The following is a 10,431-nucleotide window of genomic DNA, read 5'->3' on the forward strand; positions in this document are numbered from 1 at the left end:
TCTGTAACTGGGAAACAGGAAACAAGCCCACATCATTGATGGAACTTATTCAAAGAGACAGTTTACTTTCAATATTTTTAATCAAACATTCTTTCTTATCTACCTTAACTAACAAACCTACATATACCAAGACCATTACTCAGTGTTTCAGATAACATTCCTTTTCCTGTGACCATTGGCACATATTAATGGTCTAATAAAATCTGAAGCAGCAGGATGTTTTTTTCTCACTAATCTGACTTTTTTTTAGGTTACAATCTTTTAAAATAATTCTTGTATACTGCACTTTTTTTTTTACTATTTATTACACATGAGACAATAAGCATGCTATGTACTATACCTGACTAATGATTAAAATAATGTTTAAGCCTTTAAAGTTACATGAGAGAGGAACTGTACACTCAGAAGGGTAATTAACATTTCTAAGGATCTAAAGATTTCAACAGAGTCCTGGACATTCCACTTTGGAGGAGTTTTGAGACACTTTTTTTTGAGCCAGAGTCTCACTTTGTTGCCCAGGCTGGAGTGCAGTGACATGCTCATGGCCACCACAGGTTCAACCTGTTGGGTTCAGGGAATACTTCTGTCTAAACCTCCCAAGTAGCTGGAACTACAGGCATGCACCACCACACCTGCCTAATATTTTGATTTATTATAGAGCCCAGGTCTTGTCAAGTGGCCCAGGCTGGTCTCAAATCCCTGGACTCAGGTAAACCTCTCTCCTCTGCCCACTAAAGTTCTGGGATTACAGACATGAGTCACCATGGCCAGCCAAGTTTGGAAACTCTTATCTAAATTTCAGCTGCTTCTTCAAAGTATGCTCAGCTGCGCCACGCTCTGTAAATATCTGCTGGTCTGATGCCGGGCTTCTTTAGTAACCAGCAGTTTTATTAGGTACGATTGGCCTACAAGCAGATTTAGATATGTTAAACAAAGGAAGGCAGAAGAGATATAACATCCCAAAGGAAGTGCAAAGCCATGAAAGAGAAAAAATGTGCACTTTTAAATATAAGTGGCTTTTCCATTTAGTATGATTAATTATTGGAGAATAAAGAAAGAACACTAGTTTTGTTATTCTATTAAGAACTACGCTTGTCATTAACAAGCAACCCTTGGTTGTAGCCTTTAATATTCATCTTTTCATTTTAGAGGTTGCCATCCCATTGCAAAGCAAGTATATAATCCTTTTAGAAATGCATGCCATAAAACATTGAAAAAAATAAGGCAAGACATGATCATAGTCTCGTTTGTAGCACTACTGTAGCCTTGGAGTGCAATTGCTTTATTTTTGGAGCAAAGGCTCTGTAGGGAGAATCCATATTTCCAACTCTTTCTTCTAAACAGAATGATATTAATGTGTGTGTGTGTGTGTGTGTGTGTGTGTGTGTGTGTGTGTGTGTGTGTGTGTGTTCATAATTTCTTCCACTTACTTTTCACAAAAATTCTCCACTTTTTTGAGAATGATAGCTATTTTTACATTCCCTAATACTCATTGTTACTTAACTTAAACTGTATTACACGTGGTTAAGTATTGCTTGAAATTTATGATTTGAGTTGGGAATGATCCTTATTCTCAATGCTGACAGTATTCCTTATATTTATAACTTATTTGGTCAGTGTGGTAGTTTAAAAAGGATTTCCACAAGTTTTTTGATACACTTTTCTTCAAAAGGTAGAGTCTAACTCTCCTCTCTTTGATTGTAGGCTGTACATAGTGGTTCACTTCTAACAAATTGAGTTAAGAAATGATGATGTGTGTAACTTTTGAGACTAGGTCATAAAAGATACTGTGGCTTTTTTCTTCCGTTCCCTCTTGTATCATGCACTCTGAGAGAGGACAGCTGACATGTGAGAATGTTTAGGCAGCCTCATGGAGAGGTCATCATGGCAAGGAACTGAGGCCTTCTGCCAAAAACCAGTATTAGCTTGTCAAAGTGTGAGTAAATCACCTCAGAAGTTGAACCTCTTGCCTTGATCAAGGCTTCAGATGACTGCGACTTAGGATCTTGATTGCAACTTCAGGAGAGACAGTGAGCTATCAACACTTAGCTAAGCAGTTCCTGAGTTCCTTACTCACAGAAACTATGAGATAATAAATATCTGTTTTTGTAATTCACTATTTTTAAAATAATGTGTTGCATTACAATTAATAACTAATGGAGCCGTTGTTTAGATAGATGATTGGTTACCTGCATGAAGGCTCCCTTTTTTATTTGAAGTCATGGTAGACAATTTAGGTGAGACAAGTAAGTTAATAAGTGGTATCATATATGTTATGATTAATGCCAACAAATATTGTTAGCACTACTAGCACTATTAGTTTTACTGTCACCATTAACCCTACTACTATAGGCATATGTATGTATGTGTATACATGTATGTTTATGAAAATGCACCAAAATAGCAGGAATGTTTGTTTCCAGGTTGTGGGATTATAAATGGATTTTTGTTTCTTTTACTTTTTTCTTCTTTTTCCCTTATTTTGTATAATTATTCATTTATTCAAGTAATATATCTTTAGCATCTATTATATATTAGGCACTAAAAATATGTTTTTCTGGAGCACAGAAAAATATGTTCCAGATGTTGGAAATATAGCAGTGACATAAATAGATAATTTCCAGTACACATTTAATTAGACATATTACTACCATGCACATTATTTTATATGATAATAAGTGCTATGAAGAAAAAAAATAATCTAGGAAAGAGAATAGAGAGCGCTGGCAGTAGAGTAGTGGTGTTGTTATTTTAAATATGTTAGACAAAAATCTTGAGAATATAACCATTGAAAATACCTGAAGGAAATATGAGAAGATTTCTTAGGCAAGAGCATTCCAGGCAGAGAGACAAGCAAGTGAAAAATATTTTTGAGTTGAATGTGTACCCTACACTGTCAATGGACAGTCAGGAGGTCAGTGTGACTGGAACAAATTGAGTGATGAGTAGAGTAGTAGAAGATGAGGTCAAAGAGATTAATATGTACAAGATAACTCTGTGCAATCTGAGTCAGTGAATATTTATTATGTTTTCTATTAAAAATATACACTATAGAGCCGGGCTCGGTGGCTCAGCCTGTAATCCCACGCCTTTGGGAGGCTGAGGTGAGTGGATTGCCTGAGCCCGCGGTTTCAAGACCCGCCTGGGCAGCGAGACCACATCTCTACAATAAATCAAAAAATCAGCCGGGCGTGGTAGCGCATGCCTGTAATTTCGGCTACTCGGAAGGCGGAAAGATCGCCAGAGCCCAGCAGGTCGAGGCTGCGGTGGCCGGGAGCGGCCACTGCACTCCAGTCTGGGCGACAGAGTGAGACTCCAACTCAAAAACAATATATATATACATACACTATAGAAATAAATGGTTAACTTAAAAGCGTTTAAAACTGTTGAAATAAATATTGCACAGAGAATTATACATGTATTTATCCAGCAAAATCAGATTATGACAATTATTAAAAAGAACCTTTGTCAAGGTTTATAAGTGTGATATCACAAAGTTGAAGAAATGAAAAGGACATTATCAAATTATCTTGGATAAAATTAATTCATTGTATTAGTATGGTTTTCTCATCTATTGGCTATTTTAATACAAATTAAAACCAAGTTAAAAGCTAAGATTAGCTTGCAGCACTCAGACTGAATATTTTATTACATCAACTATCAACAATATCTCCATCCAAAAAAATCCTATCTCTAATTCTTTCATCAGAAATTCAATTTTCAAAGTTGAAGTGACCATTTCCGCTTTTAAAAACTCTTACTGAGCCAAGAGTGTATTCCAAATTTCAGCCTGAATTAAGTTTACTCACATAATTAGTGGAGACAGAAAGCCAGAAATTAAAAATAAACATTTCTACAGAAAAAGAATAAACAAATTCCAAATTGTGAGATAACACAGATATGTTACTGACAAAGTGCAAAAGCACATCTGTTGCCTAAATGGCATGACCATCAGTCAGTATGGATTAAAATATGTCCTAAAGTTAAGGAAACAATATAGGAGCTTTTCTCTCTTCCTGTTAGCTTTCTCTATATTGGTTTAAAGATAAGAGGAAGGAAAGGGACAATGGTAAGAGGCTTTTGGGGAATTTTCATAAACATGTACACTCTGCCAATACTAATTTATTGATTTGTTTTAAATATCAATAATAAATCAATTACATAGTGATATTATCACATATATTTTGTTTAAAATGAACAGATATTCAAAAGCAAGAAAGAAAGAACAGTGCAATTATTTTCCATTAAAAAAATATTTGATTTCTGTCTTAATAAAAAGAGTCAGGATTGTCATAACTGCTTCTTTATTTAATCTGTTGTGATATATTATTTCGTTGACACACATGAATAAATTTTAGCCTCACACAGATACATAATTGAAAAAGGGAGAATCACGTAAAATTCCTAAAAGTATCTTAAGGATTTCTTTGGGTCTTTGGATCAAATTTAGGAATCTTTGGATTAGTGAGTAAGATACTTACATAAATTAGATTATTTCAATGTGCTATGTCTGCTGCAATTATGTACACAGAGTATCATGGAGCGTTTTTGTTCTTCATTGATAAAAAAATCTAGGCAATCAGGTGTGTACTTCCTCAACTTCCAGCCCCAAACGCCAACAAAGGTATGGCTACTCACATTCCCTAATTATCTCCTTTCTCCAAACTCAGATGATGAGGTGTCTTTGTCGCACTTTATTTTTATTCTTTGACAAATGATAACTGTATGTATATGTGTGTGTGTATATATATATATATATAACTGTATGTATATGTGTGTGTGTGTATATATATATATATACACATACACACATAAATATATATATTTATGTGCTACAATGTGATATCATGCTATATTTATACATTGTGGACTGATTAAATAAAGCTAACATATCCATCACCCCAAATTCTTAAAATGTTTGTGGTAAGAACACAAAATCTATTCTTTTAGCAATTTAAAAATATACACAATTATTAACTATAGTCCTCATGCTGTGCAATAGATCTCTAAAACTTATTCCTCTTAATTTACTGAAACTTTGAACCCTTTGTTCATCTCCCCATTCTCCACCCTTAAGTTCCAGCTTTTTGTAATCACCATTCTACTCTCTGCTTCTACAGGTTCAACTCTTTTTTTGTTGTTTTTTTTTGAGTAAGTCTCACTCAGTCACCCAGACTGGAGTGCAGTGGCCACTTTTGGCCACTGCAGCCTCGACCTGCTGGGCTCCGGCGATCCTTCCGCCTCAGCCGTCCAAGTAGCTGGAACTACAGGCACGCACTACCACGCCCGGCTCATTTTGATTTATTGTAGAGATGAGGTCTCGCCAAGTTGCCCAGGTGGGTCTCGAACCCGCGGGCTCAGGCAATCCACTCAGCCTCCCAAAGGCACAGGATTACAGGCTGAGCCACTGAGCCCGGCTGGTTCAATTCTTTTAGAGTCAACATATAAATGAGATAATGTGAAATTTGTCTTTCTGTGCCTGGCTTATTTCTCTTAGCATAATGTATAATGTCCTCCAGATTCATACATGTTGTAAGTGACAAAATGTATTTTTTTAGGCTGATTAGCATTTCATTTTGGCTATATGCCACACTTTAAAAAAAATCTATCCACTGATAAATGTTGGCTATTGGAAATAATGCTGCAGTAAATATGGGGGTGCAGATATCTCTGCCACACTGATTTCAATTTATTTGGATATGTAATTAAAAATGAGATTGCTTCATCTTATGGTAATTATATTTTTAGTTTTTTGAAGAACTGCCATACTGTTTTCCATAATGGCAGTGCTAATTTGCATTTCCCTTTTCTCCACATCCTCTAGTATCCTCTACCATCTTTTTACTAATACTCATTCTAACAGGTGTGAGGTGATAAATATATTCTTTCAGTTGGAGTCTCACTCTGCTACTCAGATGATGACCATGGCTCACCACAGTTTCAACCTCCTGAACTCAGACAATCCTTCCACCTCAGCCTCCATAGTAACTGAGACTGTAGGCGGCCACCATGTTCAACTAATTATTTTGGGATAAGATCTCCCTGCGTTGTCTAGGTAGCTCTCGAACACCTGGGCTCAAGCAATCCTCTTGCTTTGGTTTCCCAAAGTGCTGAGTTTACAGGCATAAGCCACTGTACCTAACCTGAGGTGATATATTTTTTTGCTTACCTGATGATTAGTGATGTTGAATATCTTTTTATATATCCATTGGCCATTTGTGTCTTCTTTTGAGAAATGTCTATTGAGATTCTTTGCCCATTTTAAAAATCAGTTTTTTTTTCTCATTGAGTTACATTTATTATATATTTTGAACATTGACCTTTTATCAGATGTATGGTTCGCAAGTATTTTCTCCCAGTTCATAGGTTGTCTTTTCACATTTTTTTATTTATTTTTTCTGTGCAGAAGTTTTTTAGTTTGATGCAATTCCATTTTTCTATTTGTGACTTTGTTGACTGTGCTTTCATGGTCATATCTTAAAAAATAATTGCCCAAACCAAAGTGAAACTTTTCTTTATATTTTTTCTAGTAGTTTTACAATTTCAGATCTTATATTTAAATCTTTAATCTGCTTTAAGTTTTTTAAAATATACTTGGATAGTCTGTCCTACTTTTTAAAACTAATCTTCCAACCTGTGCTTTTCTTTTACACATGATCTTGCTCCCCTTTGAGATGATTTATTTATTTATAGCTTTGCTGAGGTACAATTTGCATACTATAAAATTAACTCGAGACTTCTGGCAAGATGGTGATGGGGCGGCATGGTCTGTGAGACCCCCTGGAAAGAGAACACTCATAAAGACCCCAGCTCTTGCCAGGGGCTGCAGCTACCATTTCCCGCAGCCTGCTCTTCACAGGGAGCTCAGCCACCACCGTCAACCGCTGTTGATACTTGGATATCGCGGCAGTCCAGGCTGCTCCTGCAGTCTCGGATGCTGCTGCTGCAATCATTCCCAGCTCATGCCTGAAGACCCATGACTTCAGACCATGAAGCCCCCGCAAGCAGGGTCTTCTGAGATCGTTGCTGCCTGGCTGTGGCTCCTGCTGCCACGCTATGCCACTAGCCCGGAGAAAGGCCTGTGGAACTCCCCCTGTGAAGCTGCTGCAGCAGGTCGCGGATCCGTAGCTGACTCGCTCCCCTCTGGACTATAGCAGTGGGTTAGCACCACCTTCTGGGGAACCAAGGTAACAACATCAAAACGGGAATGGCAGAGGCTCACCCCTCTTGAAAAATAGAAAAAGCCAGATCTCAGTAATAGACTGGTCAGGGGACCCATATCTGAACTGTACTTCACAGCAGGCCAGGGGCAACTGACCCTAACTGTGAACAATTCTATCAGCCTGCAAAGACAGCTAGAAATCAGAGCTGAAAGGACTTGGTACTTAAAGGAAAAGTCTCAGAGTGTGCTTGGCTGGTTCTGTTAGTCTACTGACTTTAATCTATCCCTCCCCCCCCTTTTTCCCTTTTCCTTTTTTCTTATTTCTCTGTAAACCCCATCTTTGTATAAAGGAATAGCACACCAATAAGGAGGTTGGTCAGTGTGTACGCTAGCATCATTGTATGTTTTAGCTTTTTATATGGTTGTTGGTTAGTTTTCAGTCATGGTTATTGTTTTTCTTTAAATTTGTTTCAGTCTTTGTGTCTCTTCACTTACCAGTCAGTACACTAAACTGTTATCCCTCTCAATCCTCTCTCTCTCCACCCCCCCTGCCAGCCTGCTCCATTCTCTTCCCTTTGTTAACCACATTTTGCTTTCAGGGAGTAAACCTACAACCCCACTGCAGAGACAGACTCCAAGGCAGTGGGAAGTGGGTTTCAGACTATCCATATAGCTGTTGGCAAATACCAGGATCTGCAGAGAGATTTTGAATCACAGATCCCCCCCCTTAATTAAATCCCCAAACTACAAAAAGGTCTGCCCTCAAGCCACAGTCCAACTCCAGAACTGAACAAATCAAGAGGAAATACATTAGGAAGAATAGGAGATTGAACAAACAGAAGTAAAAGCAACCCCTACACCCCTGAATAACAGAGTTAAAGAAGACAGGGAAGTAGATGGAAGGGAAAAGTAGGGAGGAAAAACCTGCACAAATTAAGAAAAACCAAAAGAAGAATAAAGGACTCACACAGACCCCTGGGAGGTCAGACACTGAGAAAACAGACTTCACAAACAAACAAAGAAGAGCCCCAGAATGACTGGTCACAAGCAACAAACCCAGACGTCAAGGCATTAATAGAGAGAATTTAAAAAATTGAGAAGAGACAAGAGGAAAATAGGAAGGAGCTGATGACAGAAATAACAGCAGTAAAGAATACTGTGATGGAAATAAATAACAAACTAATGTGCATGGAAAGCAGAATTAGCCAAGCAGAAGAAAGAATCTCAGAACTTGAAGATCAAAATACAGAACTAACCCAAACAGTCAAAAACATAGAAAAGAAGCTTAAAAAGTAAGAACAAAACCTTCAGGAGATGAATGATCACTTCAAGAGACCCGATCTAAGAGTAATTGGCCTTGCTGAGGCAGAGAGAGGGAGTCAGAGATCACACTGGAACAAACATTTCATGAAATCATTCAAGAAAACTTCCCTCATCTCATCAGTGATGCAAAAATTCAAGCACAAGAGTTTCAGAGAACCCCTGCAACACAACAAATGAGAAGACCAACTCCCAGACACATAATAATTCACCAAACAAAGTAGGTATAAAAGAAAAAATCCTAAAGGCAGCAAGAGAAAAAGGCCAGACTCCTGCCAGGGAAGACCAATTAGAATAGTAGCAGATTTATCCACAGAAACTCTCCAGGCTAGGAGAGCCTGGAGCCCTGTCTTCAAAGTTCTAAAAGACAAACAATTTCAACCAAGAATAACCTATCCAGCCAAGCTAAGCTTCATTAGTGAGGGAGAATTGAAATCTTTTCCAGATACCCAATCCCTAAGAACTATGCTGCCACCAGACCACCTCTACAAGAAACACTTAAGAAAGTACTGAACACAGAAGAAAAGGAATAAAGAACAACAACATTCTTCACAAGAGTACAGGAAAAAGATTAAAAACACACATGAACCAACTCCAAAACCAAAAGAAAGACAACAAACAGGAACAACAACTCTGTCAGAACCTTATGACAGGGATCAACTCTTGCATTTAAATTATTAGACTAAATATGAATGGACTAAATGCACCACTGAAAATACATAGAATGGCAAAATGGATAAAATATCTACAGGCAACAATCTATGCCTTCAAGAGACTCACCTCACTAGAAAGGACACTCACAGACTCAAAGTAAGAGGATGGGAAACAAACTTTCAGGTGAATGGAACACAAAAGAAAGGAGGAGTAGCGATCTTAATTTCAGACAAAATACCCTTCAAGTTATTAAAAATTAAAAGAGATACAGAAGGCCACTGCATAGTGATAATAAGGTTCAATCCATCAACAAGAAATATCCATCTTAAACATATATGCACCAAACATAGGAGCGCCAACTTTCATACAGCAGCATCTAGGTAAATTAAAAAAAAAATGTCAACTCCAACACCATCTAGCTGGGGACTCAACACCCCACTCACAACCCTAGACAGATCATCAAGACAAAAAATCAGCAATGAGATCCGAAACCTCAATGTGACTTTGGACCAAATGGACTTAATTGATACCTACAGAACACTCCATCCAAAGAACACAGAATATACATTCTACTCATCACCACATGGGACGTACTCTAAGATTGACCACATACTTGGCCATAAATTAAGCATAAGCAAATTTAAAAGAACCAAAATTTTACCATGTACCTTCTTGGACCACTGGGGAATAAAAATAAACATCAACACCAACAAGGTCCCCCTAAAATCCACAAAGACATGGACACTAAACAGCATGATGCTAAACAACTCCTGGGTCAATGATGAAATCAAAACAGAGATGAAAAGTTACTTGGAAATAAATGAAAATGAAGAAACATCTTACCAAAATCTCTGGAACGCCATGAAAGCTGTAGTAAGAGGGGAATTTATATCCCTACAAAAACACATAAAGAAAATGGAAGGATCACAAATTAATAGCCTAACAAGTCACCTAAGGAAACTGGAAAAGCAAGACCATCAAAACCCTAATTTCAGCAGAAGAATCCAGATCACCAAAATAAAAGCCAAAATCTAGGACACAAGACAAAAAGATAATACAAAAAACCAATGAAACAAAAAGCTGGTTCTTCAAAAGCTTAAATAAGATCAATGGTCCCCTAGCTAGACTGACCAAGTAAAAGAGAGAAAAAGCCCAAATAAACACAATCAGAAATGCAAAAGATGAAGTCACATCTGACCCTGAAGAAATACAAAAGATTATTAGAGACTACTATATACACTTGTATAGAAAAAAACTTGAAAACCTTAAGGAAATGGAGGACTTTCTGACATCAC

This window comes from Carlito syrichta, unplaced genomic scaffold, assembly GCF_000164805.1.
Source record: "Carlito syrichta isolate Samal-C Ts95f unplaced genomic scaffold, Tarsius_syrichta-2.0.1 Scaffold314816, whole genome shotgun sequence".
NCBI lineage: Eukaryota > Metazoa > Chordata > Mammalia > Primates > Tarsiidae > Carlito > Carlito syrichta.